The following is a 17403-nucleotide window of genomic DNA, read 5'->3' as shown; positions in this document are numbered from 1 at the left end:
TGTGTGTGTGTGTGTGACATCTGTGTATGGTATTATTGTGTGTGTGCGTACATGTATGGGGGCACAGAGCTGAGCACTGCATGGATGCTTATAGCAGGTTAGAAACACACATGGGAGACGTGCGATTTGTTTTTAGTTCAGACACAAAATACTTTTCTCACCAAGCAGTGTTACAATGTCAGGTTGATGTGGCTGGGTTTTTATGGACCACAATCACCTTGTTTACCTGGATCCACAGGTGTCTGATTTTGTCCATCGTTGTCTTGGATTCTTTCTCCAGCTTGACGTGGAGGAACTCCTGGGTGCTACAATCTTCTGCCTACGTCACCCAATCTTGCGCTGCGCATGCGTTAGATCAGGAGACGTATCCTCCTGTAAATGTAAAAAAAGAAATTGTTGATCACACTGCATGTGTATGATATGATCAGCACTTATTTTTCTATTGTCTGCTATAGGGCATTTGCAGAGAGGGTATTTCTAGCAATAGAAAAATAAATGCTGATCATACGCATGCACAGTGTAATCAACACTTTTTTTTCTTTTCTATTACAGGGAATAACCCTCTCTGCACATGCCCAATATCAGGCATGTGCAGAAGAAGCAGCCTGGAGCCTCTTGCAATATGTGACGTAGGTATCCCAGGAGGCTTTATGCTCCTCTTCAGTCTTTACCGCTGCATTATTGGTGTAGATGGGGTTATTTAAAATGCCAATCCGGTCCCCAATTCAGAGTTTAATGGTAAGAATAAAAAAGTTTGTGAACCCAGAATCTTCTTTAAGCATACTTGGCCTTATCTTTCTGTATGTTAATACCTTTAGACTTTGCAAGCATCCTTGTGTATAGATCCTGCCAGTAACCACACTTCCTCTCCAAGTCTGACCCATAAGATAGCAGTGATGTTATCAGCCTGCTGTGGGAGCCTTTTTAGTTGGCCTGATGATTGGAGCTGCAAAATCTACCTGTAAAGTAAGTTTAGCCTACCACTCACATTAGTAACACTTTGTAAAAAAACTAACAAAGCGTCTCTGATCTCTCTAGCTGCTTGATCTATGAATTTTCTAGTACACCGGATACAGAGGCTGTAATCTTGACTAATCTTTAGGTAAAGAAAAAAACCTTCTGGCCACAGTGGAGATTCTCTGATTATTGTGCATTATAAATCACTTACCTGAAAGTGTTTTACACATGAGCAGGCTCAGAACACCTAATCTGTATATCGGTTCCAGGTACTTTCCTGAAGCATTCAGGATCACAGCTAAGTAATGTTCATTATTGGTGGTTGGTGCGGACTGTGCCTATACATCCTTTAAAGATGACCTTAAAAATTTTAAGCTACGTATACACGTGCAATATTTGTTGGAAACAAATCCTTTACGACCAATTGATAATCGTTGACAACGCAGATGAGCGAGGAATGTCGCTGGAAACGAATGACTATCCTGGCTGGCGGATACTTGGGCGACGATTGTTCACTATCTATTGTGTGTGCGTTCGTTCAGTGATGGTGGATGGTTCTGCGGTACATGTCACTTCCTGCATCATTCAAACAATTGTATCTAGTGTGTACATTATTGGTGAATTACATTTGTGCGATCGTATCATTACAGCATGTACAGAATCGTGCACTATACGGTTGTTCAAAATAATCGTGAATAATCATTGATCAGTCATTAATTGTCAACAATTATTGCACAAGTGTACCTAGCCGTAGTTTCAGTTGGTTTCTAATATCTTAGAAACACCTACTGTGCGTGCCATTAGAAGCAGCAGAGACTGCCAAGATTGTGGTCTGCAGGAAATGGTATGTCTGGGCTTCTGATCCTTTAAAATGAATTTCCTCAATTTTTATATGAACATAGTCCAGCGATGGCTTGTGTTACTTCTCTTTTACTGCTTTTCCAGGATATTCCAATGTGCATAGTGTGACCACAGGTTCCCTTTGAAGAATTAACCAGCTAAAGACCTGTGTTGTGTCCATTTCTCCTATTGCAGATTCTGTAGAATGTTTTCATGGTTGTGAATCTCAATCACCTTATCCAGTTTTCCATACACTCCTCAGACAGAAGTGAAATCTGATTCATGGGATTCTATTGTAAAGCTCATGTACAGTTAGGCTGGATACACACGTGCAATAATTGTTGTTGGAAAGATCTTTTACGATCCTTTCCAACGACTGCATGCTGCATACGGCATTGTTCTGCTCTATGAAGAAGGTAGGGGGAGAACGATAGAACAGCACCCTGCTGCGCTCTCTCCCCCTTCCCCCTCCATTAAGATCGTTCGTCATCCTTGGATCCGCCAGGTCGGGCGTTGGGATGACGGGCGCTGTACACACGACAGATTCTCTTCCGATATCGGCCAAGAACCATTGCACATGTGTACCCAGCCTTAGTGAATAAGAGGTTATTGAAATTTAGTTCTCCTATAATCTAGTCTACAGCAGTGGTTTGTTCCTTTGTTTACCTGAGGAATGACAATCACAATCATGGTTGCTGCAGTACAGGACGACTTGGTTTTGTTTGGTAAAGGGAATCAGTGGTCAGCGGACAGGCTGCCTCCATGATCACCAGATAAGAGATCAGTGGAAATTTACCTTGCAGATACATTGTTACTGTTACCATAAACTGGAGTCAGATTTTATGTGCTCACGCCACACCCAGAAAGTTGGCTTTCACACTTTTTTTTTTTGATTCTGATAAGCTTTCCATAAAGTGTAGACATCTAGTGTTTAGATCTGTCAGAAGCCCTGAAACTTTGCACACTCCGCGATAAGGTGCGGATGCTTTGATTGTTTTTCCAGCATAAATAGCAATCCAAATTCTAAGTTGGATGTACTCAACTGTGCACATGATACATCTTGTGTTCTTCTATATAATGTTTACCAACATATTAGGTCTCATGGTGTCTTGCAATCTATTGGCTGGTGAATTCTCCCTTTAGGTTGACTTGCCTGAACCATTGATTTGTTGTCTGGGTCCGTTATTCTAGTAACACGATAAACACAGGTGCTGTTTATAGTAATGGCACCCCAAGGCAGCTCCAAAACACATTGTATGTTTTTGGCTGAGCAGCCTATTGGTATACACTTCAGTACAAGGTCTGTTGTCTTTTAATTTGCTCACATGAAAGCATTAGAATTTACTGACACTCTATGACTGTAGGATAACCTTTACTCTAGTATTTGAAGATTAGAAATTTTTGCAGTTTTCTCAATTGTTGTAGCCAATGTTAGATTTTTCTTGTATTGTGAAAACTATGTATGACACTTTACTGTTTGCCCCTCCAGCACAGTATAGGCTAAATCAACATATCCCTAAAGTGACTGATATCCCGAGTTTGTTTATTGCTGGCTTGTGGCTCATATGGGTTGCTTCAGGGCATCTTGGAGTACTGTCATTATGAATTAGGGTTTGTTGCAAGCCCTAAGCCTTCCTGTTCCAATTTATTCACAAGTATGGGGCCATCATCTATATTATCAAGTTGTTGCTGGGAGCACCATGGACCACTGGACCAAAGGCTATTGGCCAAGTTAAAATCTACTTTCATTTATTTGGCATAACAACAACCAGGGTTGTGAAGTTGGAAGATGTTGTTAGGTGTTTGGAGTCTGCAAAAATGTTGGAACTCCTTGGTGTATAAAATATATATATATATATATGTATATATGTATGTCTATGTCCAGTTTTGCAGAAAAATCTTAATAAAGTGCTGCTCTGCTATACAATTAAAGCTACTGCTCATATGTTTTCTAACAACAGTTTTGTTTCCAAGCACTAAGGTTAGGTACACACTGCAATGGTTCTCGTCTAAAATTCGGCTCAGGGCTGATATCAGAAGAGAATATTGTGTGTGTACAGTGCTCGTTGTCCATCATCTGAATGACCGTCTTGGCGGATCCATGGACGATGGATATGGATCGTAATGAAAGTGAGGGGGAGAGAGCACAGCACGGTACCGCTCTGTCATTCTCCCCATCCCCTCTCTATAGAGCATAACGGCGCTGTATGTACAGTACTTGTTCATGCATTGTGCGGTCTTTTGTCATTGTAAAGGATAATGAAAGATCATTTCCAACGATTACGCGGGTCTACCCACCCTTATATCCAAAGATACATAAAGTGCTTTTATAAGATTGGCCTGTTTTAACCTTTACTGATTCTGTTACAAATACCTTTTTAGTTTTGTGGAAATGCCAGAAGTTGTGTTGGTTGCACGCTGCTTCCATCTTGGAATGGGAGCGCAGGTGAGCCTGCAGAACAACACTGCAAGTCTAAAATGGGCCTCAGTCTGCTGATGGAGCTAGGACAGTGCCCACCAGGTCAGCTGATTTTTCAGATATCTCCTCTTTTGTGTTAAATATTTTGCCCAAAGGGGGGCCTTTAATTTTACCGAATAAAAGGTTCAACAGTTGCTATTTCTTAAAATATGATACTATTTTTTCCCATTTGGAAAACTTTTAATTGGATCGCTAGGCTCTGGTGGGAAAGTGTAGGAAAGTTTTTTCAGTCTGTAAATTAACCTTTAATTTCCTAAATGGGGAGAATACAAGTTTACTTACTAAGAATGTGTGAGTAGCCTGAGTGGGCACAGTAATGAATGAAGAGGTCTTGCCACTCCCAGGACAAGCCCCATACCAATTTATAATATAAAAAGAAATGAAATATTTGTATGTGGTGTTGGGTCACATTTGGATGTTGCTGTAGGAATAGCAACATTATGAGCTGAACACCTTCCTAATCCTGAAACCAAAACGGGAGTTGTTTTTCAGCAATCTCTTTTATGTGTGGCCAATTTTCAGCCATGATGCACTTGCAACTGCCCTAAAGAATTCATATTTCAGATGCTCTTCATAGTCTGCATCCCTGTCCCCATGCCAGCTTTGCTAAGATAGGAACACTTATAATATGCTATGGGACTAACATTTGCTGCATGCTCTGTGGTTTTTTTTGTCATTACTGGAACCCTTATTTTAGTGTACAATAGTATCTGAATTGGCAGCACATTTACTTTTTAATCGTTCAATGCTGGAGTCTTTTTTCCTAGAATTACTGCTCACTGGAGTGTGTATGGCAATATCTGATACATTACATATGTGCAGAAGGTGGGAGGTAGGATTCTCTGAAATTTAAAAAGAAAAAAAACTTTATTCAATTTCAGAAGTTTTTTGACCCACTGTATTCTTTTTACAGCATTTAGTGTGAATTTTAGACATCATTGTGTTTATGGTACAATTGCAATGCTTGAATTGCCTGTTTGCCTATATAGATAAATCTTTTCTGTGAGGAGCATGAAGGTCTTGGAAAACACTGATCGAACTTCAATTTTTTAAGCGTGTTGTGCCCAGACTATGGGAATAGCAGTAAAAGAGCTTTAAAGAGCCAGCCATCTATCTGTACTCTGAGATCCACTAAGATCATACCAATCAAGTAGGATTTTCATTTGGGTTCTAAGCAATTGGGAACACCAGCTATGTGTGTACATGGGAGGTTGGCAGTCTGGCATGATAAGTTATTGGAAAAGAGCTGTAGTTGTAGTGTGCGATCTGAAAACAAATTTCCCCACAATTCTTATAGATGGACATTACCTCTGGGCTGCTTTTTATTGCTATGGAAATGTCCCTGTGTGCATGATCTGAGCATTTGTTCACTTCAAACACAGACAAATTTGGAGATGCTTTTTCTGAAAAAATCCACAAACTTTTCTCCAGTTCCATAATCCATGCATTTAATTTTCTATTCTACGAACATAAATTACCAGAGATATACTGTTGAAGGATTGAGCAGTCTAAAATCTACATATTTATTTTGGCATTTCTATGCAGTTGGTTCCACTCATGGCATGGTTTTATAACGTAGGGACAAAACATAAAGCCCTCAAGAGCCAGGGCTTTTTTCTTTCATGAAATAAAGGATGGTGCACACAATATACAGCTAAAACAAGTTTGACAATTCATGTATGTAAAGGAGCCTTGTGTGAGAGGAGCGCAGAGGCTGACATTACTGAACTATCTGAGGGATACTGGCTGCCGGCCTGTCATTCTGATGATCGTCCTTTGCACCCGAGGTCTCTGACCTGGAACAAGTATGCAGATACATTAATTTTCTGGTAATCATATCTGTTCTGGGTTATTCATGAATACCAAGGCATCCAGGCAGCTAACATTTTATAGGAGTTCAGCAATGGCATCCCACATATTTCATTCATGGAAAATTTGCTTGTGTGAGGTCAAGTTTGCATAACTTCATAAATGCAGTCATGTAAAGGAAAAGCTTTATTCATTTTATTATATTAGGTTTTGCACAGACTCGCTTCTCTGCATTTGAATTCTGTTCATGTTTTTGGGGAAAAATACCCATTAAAAAAAGCTTAGGACACATTCAGTTTGAAGTACTATTGTTATTAATAATAAACAGTATTTATATAGCACCAACTTATTACACAGCGCTATATAATTAATAGGGGTAGCTAGTGGGACAGACTAAATAACACAGGAGGAGGAGAGGACCCTGCACAGAAGAGCTTACAATCTAAGAGTTGGAGGATGTAGCACGCAATAGATCTAACGGGAATCCTACCCTGATACAATTTCAAACGTTTACTATGCTAGAAAAGCTTCCTGCAATATATGACCACCTGTGATATGAGTTTGTAGCACTGAAATGCTATTGGGTGCATCTTGCATAAAACCATTTTTAGTGTAATGAACTTTAGGGCTTGTATATTCTTTCAAGTGCTTCAATCATTGATTTAGACCTATTTGGACTTGTGTGTTGTAATGCACAGAAAAATGTGTACTGTGCATGGTGGCTTATGCATTGTGGTACCCTTTTCATTTGGAATAACACCCGAATGGATTTTTTTTTTTTTTTGGACCAGTTAGAAGGCAGCTCATTGGTAATGTGTAATAAAAGTAGTGAAGGTCATATATCTTTGGTGTCTTTAAAGCTGTTTTTGTGGGTTACAACAGGTAATCAGCAGGGATCTCAGAAATGGTAAAATCCCTGCTGCTTAGCATAAGTTCCTCACAAGGGAGCCTCCAAGTTCTTTTGATGAGGGCGAGAGAACCTCCTGTATGACCGGTATAGAACATTCCCATTCACTATTTGTTGGCCAGTGCTGGCATGAGCTCACTGTTATTATCTATATAAAAAATTGTATGTGTATGTTCCACCATCACTCGAAAACACATAAAGTTTACATTATAACCAGACTTGCCTTACAATATGACTGAGTGCACCAGTCATCCTTGTACAGCGCTGTGCTATATGTCAGAGCTATATTTGGATGTATAGTATGTATGTATGTGATCACTAGGAAACGCATAGAGACAGTTCAACCAAACTTCCTATGTTCAACTATCACTCAGGAACTCATAGAGACATTTCAACCAAATTTGCTAGCTATATGACTCGGACTCATGTGAGTGCACCGCTGATCTTTGTACAGCGCTGTGCTATATGTCAGAGCTATATTTGGTGATCACTAAGAAATGCATGGAGACATTTCAACCAAACTTGCCATACATATGACGGAGACTCATGTGAGTGTACCAGTCATCTTTGTACAGCGCTATGCTATTTGTCAGACCTATATTTGGATGTGTTTGTCATCACTTGGAAACACATCAAGACATTTAAACCAAAATTGCTAGACATATGACTGAGACAAATGTGAGTGCACCACTGATCTTTGTACAGCTTTGTGGTATATGTCAGAGGTATATTTGCATGTATGTGTGTATGTTTTGCTCAGTGACAGTGTGCCTTTTGCTTATATTTTTACATACTTATTTTTGGACTCTTACAAATTTCTGGCCTGTAATAATGCCTTCGAGAAAACGTAAGGCAATTGGCCGCGAGTGCAATCAAAGGTAAAAAATTGAAACAACACCATAGACAAGAAAATCACTATAGCTTTATTTGATCCTTTTCCTGTATAAAATATGATTGCAATAAATAAATCGGCTAGTGGAAGATAAAAACTTGCCATTAATTCTTAAACCTTCTTTTACAGAGGTCCCATTTACTGCAGATATAGATGGCTTATGAAAGGTGTTTAAATTTTATTCAGTTTTCATTGTAATAATTAGGGGGCAGTTTTCGGTGCTTTTCAATAATACTCAGTACTTTCAAGTATGAAAGCCTGGTTGACTGTCCTTCCATCCACCTAATAGTATTGGTCCTTGGATTTGGCTGTTTAGGTTTTATCACTAGAATCGCCATCCCATGTAGGCCTCCAGACTAACAATAGTTTCAGGTGGAGGAGGAGGTACGTACAGCAGTTACAATAATCGTGTTTCTTATAAATTATAAAAAGTATGTTTTTATAAATATAAAAAAATACACATTTTTTAATTAAAGAAATTGTTCTAAAATGCAACTTATAACAGTGGTTGCCATCTAGTGGTCCGCAAGAAAATTTTGGGGGTCCGTGGCTCTGGTGTCAAGAAAAGGACCCTGCTGGGAAGACGCACCGGCCAGAGGCGCGGACCACGTCCCCTGTGCAGTTCCCAGGCTCAGGGAGGTGGGCGGATGGGCTGTGTCCCTGAATATTACCCACCCACCCACACAGGCTTCGATCAGCGATGGGAGGGCGGCCGGGGTTTTGTCATAATGACGTCAACTATGGGGGAGGTTTCTCCCCATTTGAGTGACACCCGTGCATTTGAGTGGTCCACGGAACCGAAAAGATTGGCGACTACTGCTGGCGAGCCCATTGCTCAATGAGGAGGATTGCATGGAGGTCTAACAGAAGCTCAAGTTTCCTCGTCTAAATTTGTGTTACCATTATAGCAAGTTTAATGCGTGTATGAATAAAATGGTGACGCCTATTTTAATCAAAACTAAATTTACCTTATTTAATGTAATATGGGGCTGTTTTCAATATATAATCTCAATTGTCAAAATCTCCTTTCAATCACCTGGTTTGCCTGGACATTTGTCATTTCTGCTCTGCAGCCTAAATTGTAGCTACGGCTGTCAGTTCTGCCTTCAATTTTTGTACTTGTCTTTGCTCATTGTAAAATATTTAAAGCTCTTTTAGGCAAGGTCATGTGATCTCTAGATTAAGTAGAGGGAAATGACCTGTATTAGGTGTATTATTGAAACATGTTGTATGCTAGTCGGAGTAAAGCCACCTTTCATTAATTAGGCAGTGGCTTTATTGCAAAAAGAGGCAGGTGATCTTCTGGAATAGGCATCCTTACTGCCCGATTGTGATCTACATCGGTCAGACTTGTTGGTTGCCAGGACACTCGGCACGTCTGGCTTCCCCTGTGGTTGCCAGGATTAAATGAACTCCTAAGTGCTTGCATGGGAGTTGCCATCCCAGCCTGGCCAATCAAGATGGCCGAAGATCAGGTCAAGGAAGAAGATGGTGGTGCCCATGACTGAACAAGCACAGGTGAGTATAATAGAGTTTAGAATTTATGGCAAATGTAAATGTTTGTTTTTAAATGATTGCCACTGTATTAGGTGAAAACAGGTTTTATTCCCTGACAGTCAGGCTGAGTACGTAAAGGAGTAACTTTCTAAAGTGCTGCAGTAAAGTAATTGGCCAGGTTGGTTATCGCTTCATAGATGTAGGGAGGAACATTTATGTGCAAAATTGGTGATCAGCCTAAAGTGGCAATTTTTTTAGCGGATATTTTTATAAATGGGAAAACATTTTTGTGTAATGTTGACGTTTTTCTGGAGAAAACCCTTTACCAAAAGGCCCCGTAATTACTGTCTGCAAAGGTGGTAAAGATCGGTCTCAAACTACAGAAAATGCTGTGTTTTTATTGGTAGCTTTGAAAAATATACAGACTTATGTAAGAAATATTATTTATAACATAATAGTGTAAAACTCCAAGTTGTTTTGTGTCTGGCTGAAAAATGACTTGGGTATTGTAAGTATTAAAGAAGTTTTGTTAACATCTACATAAATTTGTATTAGCAGAACATAGGAGTACAGCTTATGTCCCCTTCTGTGGCACAAGTGTCTGTAAACATTGGACTACAGATGTAACACAGCATGGGGACATTTCTAATACAAACTTGTTTAACACAGAATCTTCTGATTCCTAAAATGAAATGTAACAATTTGATTATGACAAACATATATTTCTAACAATTTACAAGACCTTGCATTTAAAATCTCTGCAAATCAAAGTGTGAATACATAGTAATGAATGCACTCCGTTCTTTAAAGTCACTTGGTCTGACCCCTGTTTGTCTCAAGGTAACTTTAAACAGGAAGTGTTACAGTGCTGCTGATTGATGATCCGCTCCGCCAATGGTAGCAGAGCTGTGTCCTCAAATAACAAGCGGCAGCGAATAGGGCAAGAGGAAAGGCGGGTGTTGGTGTCATGTAGCAAGCTAGATTGAATGCCTTTGACTGTTAAAGTGGAAGGAGGCTGCAGGATTTTTCATTGGAGACTTGGGAGTTTTTCACATAGACAGGGGTCAGCTGAAAGACAAAGAAAAATGGCGAGGAGTTTGCAAGGAGAGCAGCTTTTGCTGTTGGCTTTGAGCAAAAGATACTGCACAGTATGTTTCTTGCATGTCCTCATGCCTTTGTCCTTTTTCTCTTTCCCGAGAGGGGGGAGGGCTAGTGAGAGTGAAGCTGAAGGGGAAAAATATAAGTGCTTGAGCTGTGCCTAGTCTTGTGAAATGAGAATTTCCTGAAATTTTGCAGTGCCACTGGTAAGTTCTGTTTTTGTATTTTTGTGCATTAAAGTACAGAATGCATGCTGGTTTCCCCCCTTTACTTTGAGAAATCCAAGTTTGTACTGTCTAAGAAAATGGCCCCTTGCATTCCTGGCATACCTTCTGCTGCACCTCTTGTACAGTGTTGGTTTTCTTTTTTTCCTTTTTATGTGTTATTTGAAGCCTGTGCAAAGTTCACTAAATAATTTTGAAGGGGAGGCTGTTGATACAAAATCTTGTTCTGTATTTCCTTTGGATAAGGTCGTGTGCAATACAATACATATGTGAACACAATCTCAGTAGTGATGCATGCTGTAGATCTGAAAATATTTTTTTAATATTTAAGGTACATTGCAATTAATAGGGCAAAAATACTTTTTGAAATCCGTTCTCTTGGATGAGGTTAGCTTGTTTTAAGACACTGGTGGCCTTTACTAAAAATCCATAGACAACATGTCCTAATATCTAATATTTAGAACAGCTGTTACTTTAGCTTAGAATAAAAGTGCCACCAAATTCCACTTATGAACAAGACACTTTATGGAAAATGCTTCTAATAAAGGGGGTTAATGGTCTGTAAAGGTAATGGAACATGTCATTACTGATTTAATTTGGCAAGGGATTTTTTTTTCCTCTTGTCCTTGTGCTTTTGCAGGTAAGCCAGTTGTCTGTCTGGGGTGCACGATAATGCCTTTGGATGGTACACATTTTTGGTTTGTAATAATCAGCCAGAAACTGCTCTTGCATGTTTGCTGGTTTATAGGAGTCGGTTACTTTCTGCTAGTTTAGATTTTCAAATAAGGCATGAAGGTCATTGGAATGTTTGATGTGCAGCAACACATTCCAACTCAGACACAAGGAACTCTGCAGGCAAGAACACAATATTCCAGTCAGTGTGGCAAGTTCCCTGGACTGATGGCCTTTCTGATTTGTGGTTCTATTTGTCTAGCTGCAGTTTTGTTATTTAGCATCATGTTATTGAAGATAGGCCTCCTTTAGTTTGCATGACCTTGAAATGCTGCTGCCTTGGAGTTTGGAAATTGAAGGGCAAACTTTGTATAGCTCAACTTGGATACTGAAAACAGAAGCTGCATATTGGTTTTTGTACAATTTATGTTACTGGTAATTGACACAAAGAATTTCCTACTTTTGACCTCTTAAAATGTTTTACTTCTGTAAATTTAAAAAGTACATTTTTCCTTCTGCTCATGCTCAACATCAAACAGGGAACAATCTTCCAGAAAGCACTAAACATTGCACCCATATCCCTCATTTTTAATCTCTGTTTTTAAGTAAAGTTGAGCAAGTTTTATTGGAACTTTATTAGCTCATTTTATTGTACACTTGGGTTTTCAAAGTGAGCTGGGACTTCATGTGGGCAAATCGTGACTTTTACTAAGAACATTTCCATAACCTATCCAGGTCTAATATGATAACTGTTGGTTGCTACATAGAATTCATTGCTTGATATAAAGATCATAATAAGGGCATCACTACATGACAAGGAATTAACTGGCCTATTCCTATGCAACTAATAAAATATGTAAAATTGCAATGTTCCTGTAAGCAGTTTACCTTCTCTAATGTAAATTGTTAGGTTTGGAGATTGATGGACAATTCCTACTGTTATCTGCCTATTAACCCTATGGTGATGGCACACACAAGGGATTCTGATGGCATATGTTCTGTTGGCTTGTCATGCCTAATGGGAGGGGGGGGGGTATGATATTCTAAATATTCTAGCAAAACAATCAGAAGCCCTTTTGCAGCTTTCTTTTATTCTCAGCCGCCTGGAGTAGTTCTGTTTATTGGTTGTCTCATAGCACATTTTGCCTTGTGGTTTAAAAGTCAGTTGGTTACGTTAAACCCAACTAAAGTATTTTCTTTAGAACTGACCTCTTGTAAAAACCCATTTTTTAGCTGTACCTCCTAGACTGAAGACCTGTTGTGGCTTTTATCCCACTGTTAACAGATTGAGGTCTTGCAGGAGCCCACCAACTTCTTATAAACTACAAATTCCCGAATAACGATCTAGACAGATGCTTGGTTTATACTTCATGTTGCATTATACCTAATCCATATCAATGGGCTGGCACTGCCCCCAATAAACAAAATCATACATGCAGTACACCACAATGCATAGTTATTGCATTCCTTGCATATTCATGAAGTGGAGTTGCTTTTATGAGTTGGAACCACAGGTAGGTATGAATGGGCCTTCAGATAGCCTGTCATATCTGCCATTGCATATGTTGCTGGTCATCCCTGTACCAGAGGAACTCCCATATCTGAACATTCCCCTTTTTTTGTTTTTGGTTTGTTTGAATGCATTTGCATACCGAGTCCTACTGAAATTGTGGTGGTTATGTACCTTGAACCTGCAAATTTAGATTAGTTTATCGCCAAGTTTTTTTTTTTTTTTTTTTTTTTTTTTTTAAACTTCAGCTAAAGCTTTCCTTTTTTTTAAAAAAAAAAAAAATGTGGAAATGATTGTAGAGGTATGAAGTCCGTCACTTCTAGGTCCAAGCATTAATACAGATGTATTGGGCACAGTATGAAAGGGTTTGTACCTGTATCCACCTTATTTGTAAGACTTCTAATTTCTTGTTGATTCCCCTCAAGATTTAAAACCTGTGGGGGTGACTCGGTGACCAGGCCTTTGCAGCACCAAGGTGCCAGGACACAATCTGCATGGAGTTTGTATAATCATCCCTGTGTTTGTGTGGGTTGTCTCTCATGTTCTAAAATCTGCAGTTAGATTTAATGACTTCCCTCCAAAATGAACTTTTACACTGTAAATATGACTTTTGTAGAGATGTTATACTGTGAGCCCCTCTAATGGACAGTGACATGAATATGGACCTTGTACAGTGCTGTGTATCATGTCGGCGTTATATAAAATCTGGATAACAGTGACCTTAGAGTTTCTATTGTCTACAGTCTGTGTCCTTGAGATTTCACGTCATATTCTGTGAGAGGGATCAGACAGAAAAAAAAGAAAATATAAATTCTCTATTAGGGCACTGGCAGGCTTTAATATAAATCTGGGGTGATAACCCCCTTTGTACTCTTATAAATTTGTACTGGTGAACTTGGGTTCTACAAAATTGTCAAAAAATGTCCTTATAAGCAACAGCTATCATCTGGCTCGCTAGTTGCATTGAGGCAGCTTGTACATCAAACGGTGGCAGCTTCTAACAGCCATTCATTTAGCCTAATGGCAAATTCCATTTTTTTTTTTAAACAAATGAAAGTGGAAAAAAGACAGCAGCTGTATGATTTTCAATGCACCAAAGGCTGTGTATTCATGAAGGTAACAGCTGCTGCATTAGACTTGTGACAAAGTGGACTTTTTGTTTTATGCTTCCTGGATTCACTGATTGAATTCATATGTTGCAGTAAATTGCTCTAAAATACATAGTGTAGCCCTTTCCTTTTTTTTCTGTGTAGACTTTTTTTTTTTTTTTTTTACTTTAAATTTGGAAGCTTCCAATCCATCTTAATTTTTTGAGGTTTACATTCTTTAAGATTTAGGTCTCCACAAACATATCTGTGCAGTAAGCATTGCACTGGATATGGGTAGTTCTATCTGAGTTGCCATCCTTTCATTCATGAGCTGCTTTTTATGCAAAAGTAAACCTTCACTAAGTGAAATGGGCAGCCAGCTTTTGCCATCTTCTTGCAGAAAATTCTGTTTTCTAGATGTTATGTTGACCTGATTTTATTACCTCTGTTCACTAATCCGGGACAAGAATATGGGCACTGAAACCAGGCCTCCTGATTTGTATATTTGACCGGGGTCAAGGAGGGAAGTTCATATTGATGTTTTAAAGTTTCATGGGATTTTGGTATTGCTTGACTTTTGGACCCTATTTATGTGCACCATTTAAGATATTTGACCCATTCCTTCAAGAGGAATAAAACTGAAAAGTGCCTAAAACAAAAAACACATACTTTAAATCCTGCAGGGCAGTCTGGTCAATCCGGAGGTGTCTTCCGTCGGGTCCCGGATCCGTCCCTGAGCCGGCCCACCAGGCGGCGCCAGCTTCACCTCTTCTCCAGGGTACTTCCTCCTACGTCACCCAACCCAGGCGCAAGATCGGGTGAGATAGGATGTAAAAAAAAATAAATAAAAACTTGGCAATCTCACTGCGCATGCGTGAGATTGGCAAATTCTCCTTTTTTTTCACTAAAAAGGCTCCTTCTGCACATACCTGAGATGCTCCGGCATGTGCAGAAGGAGCACCCAAGAGTCTTGCCAGATACGTGACGTAGGTATCCAGGGAGGCTTTGTGCTCCATTCATTCTCGATCGCCTAGGTGATGGAGAATTAGGGGGTGGTGCTGCAGCTTTTTTTTATAAGGTGTTCTATTAAAAAAAACAGAATTTTTACTTAACAAAAGGGTTGTCTACCCTTTTTATGTAAATTGAAATTTCTGATTGTAGATAGCTTTGACTCTGTTTTCCTTTGCTACACTATGACACTTGTTTGTTACTCTGTTGTAGCCTTTGCAAAACACTTGGAAATTTGGGCATTAGGAAGCACGCAACATCTTCACTGGATGCATAGCCAACTGCTAGGCCTAAACACTGACACATGAGGAGGACATCATAGTCAGGCCCTCTGACCTCCACAAAAAAAAATCTGTTACTTTAAATTTCAGGTTCATATTTATGTTCACCCTAATCTGGTCACTGAATTTTGTTGTTCCTGATGTGGATCATATTAAAGAGGTCAGAATACTGCTGAGAGACATGTTCAGCAAAATCACTGGCATCTTTTTACCTACCCCCCCTTTATTTTTCTAAGCTGCAAAACACATTTTTTTTTTAGGTCTTGTAGATTTAACAAATTAATACTAAAACAAATCAAACCATAAAACATTGTCCTAATGCCCTAAATATATGAACAACACAAAGAAACAAACCTCTGATACTTTTTCTTTTCCTCATAGTTACAGTAAATTTTTAAAAAGTGTGCAATGTAGTAGTGAAAGGGCAGGCTCGCTATTTAGGCAGAGCTGCTGATTGGTCAGCTCTCCTGAGCATTGACAAGTACAATGTTTTCCCCACTTACCATAGTATCACTTTTCATAGAACACTTCATTAGTCTCCATTCTGTTGCTTTGTGGTGACACCTCCCTGCCTCTCCTCCCCTCTCCCCATTGTAGTCTGTGGCACACATGAAGCTTTTGGTGTCTGGATAAAAGCAGCAACCATATACACTGCAATACAAAGCAGCCAATATTTTGGGAAGATTTCTCTACAGCAGACTAGAGCTACTGTGTAGGCTCATAGAGGTGCCTTCTATTCAGTTTGTCCTCTATGTAGGATGGCCTCACTAAAATGCTGGTTTTATAGTATAATATAGCCTACTTTTTCATTAAGCTCCAGAAATGCTATTATTAGACTATGGTAAACATTCTACAGGTTTGTAACCCTTTCTTGTATCAGTTACATATAGCTATTAACCTGAGCTATAGCCCACTGCATTGTGTTTTTTTTCTTTTCTTCTCTATGGCACTTCAAATACCCAACTTTTAGTGCTCAGATGACACTCACCCTGTGTCTGTGAAAGGGGCCATGATTGTCACGCTGGGACAAGACTACAAACAGGTCTTCCTCTCTATCTGTATAACGTAGGCTGGAGAGAAATAGATGGTTTGGAAAAAAGAAAGCGTTGCATACTTCTAGTGTGTCTCACGGCAGGTGAAGTGGACACTAATGCAGCCCGCACATGTAATGACTGGTAGGGTGCAGTATATTACATGTATGTTCTTGTTTTTGAAATCCTTTTACTTTTCTGAACACATAGCAAACAAGTGTGAGATCTGTGGTTGCTGACAGATGTGGTGTGCCTGGACTTTGCTTCATCTGTTAAGTAGACAAGCTGACAGTGATCAGCTTCAGTAGCACTTTTCACTACCATTTTCCACAAGATTAGGCCTAATCTTCACTGTAATCTGCCCTTCAATTGTCACATTAGTATCACCAGAAGTTAATTTCCTTTGATAAATCTGAATTAGGTCTAAATACTTTGTGATAAGAATAGTTTAAAGTTAAAGCCCTCATTATTATGCATGTGCAGGAAATTAGAATATTTAGCCCTAAACTGAACAGCCTTTAAATATGAAGTGTTTAAACTTACTGATTTATGTGAGGATGACCCCTTGATGGGAAATCAAAGCTCCTGCGGTGTAATGATTACTTTATATGACCCAAAAAATGCTTTGTGACACTCCTATATTACAATGGTGGCTGTAGGAATAGCTGGGAACTTGACAGGGAGACCTCTGAAGGTTTTTGATATAAAGCTACGTACACACTTCCAATAATTATCGTTGGTAAACGAACGACGAACGATCCTGCACGATATCGGCGAACGATCGTATAGCACCGATCCTGTACATGCAGATAACGACACGATCGTTCGCAGATATTGTACACACAATAGATGCAATCGTTTGAGCGATACAGGAAGTGACGTGCAAGACAGGAAGTGAATACTGTGCACGAACGTTCGCATCAAACATTCATCACACTGTTCCATTTTCCCTCTGTGCAATATGCCTTTCAAATTTTTGTCAAGGAAGAAGAAAGCCGCAATTGCTTTGATATGTGTGCTTGAAGAGGAGGAGGAGGTTAAGAAGAAGCGGCGAATGTGGTGCAAGGATTGGTTGTTGGAGCGAGACAACATTTCACATGACGGTCTGCT

At 39.4% G+C, this 17403-nt stretch overlaps 1 protein-coding gene across 3 annotated transcripts in view; it reads left to right on the top strand.

Annotated features, from left to right (window-relative positions):
* Positions 1-566: 566 nt before the first annotated feature.
* The window catches only part of NFYC (nuclear transcription factor Y subunit gamma), a 33985-nt gene continuing 17148 nt past the window's right edge, over positions 567-17403 (top strand). The window contains exon 1 of one of the 3 annotated variants that reach the window (XM_072418753.1): positions 567-966. The gene's annotated coding sequence lies outside the window, so the exon portion shown is untranslated. Of the gene's footprint in view, positions 967-10384; positions 10686-17403 lie in introns of those variants that run through there. The other 2 variants (XM_072418737.1, XM_072418744.1) reach the window with 2 other exon arrangements.

Source organism: Pyxicephalus adspersus, chromosome 1 (assembly GCF_032062135.1).
Source record: "Pyxicephalus adspersus chromosome 1, UCB_Pads_2.0, whole genome shotgun sequence".
Lineage (NCBI taxonomy): Eukaryota > Metazoa > Chordata > Amphibia > Anura > Pyxicephalidae > Pyxicephalus > Pyxicephalus adspersus.
This window is presented reverse-complemented; position numbering and strand designations above follow the sequence as displayed.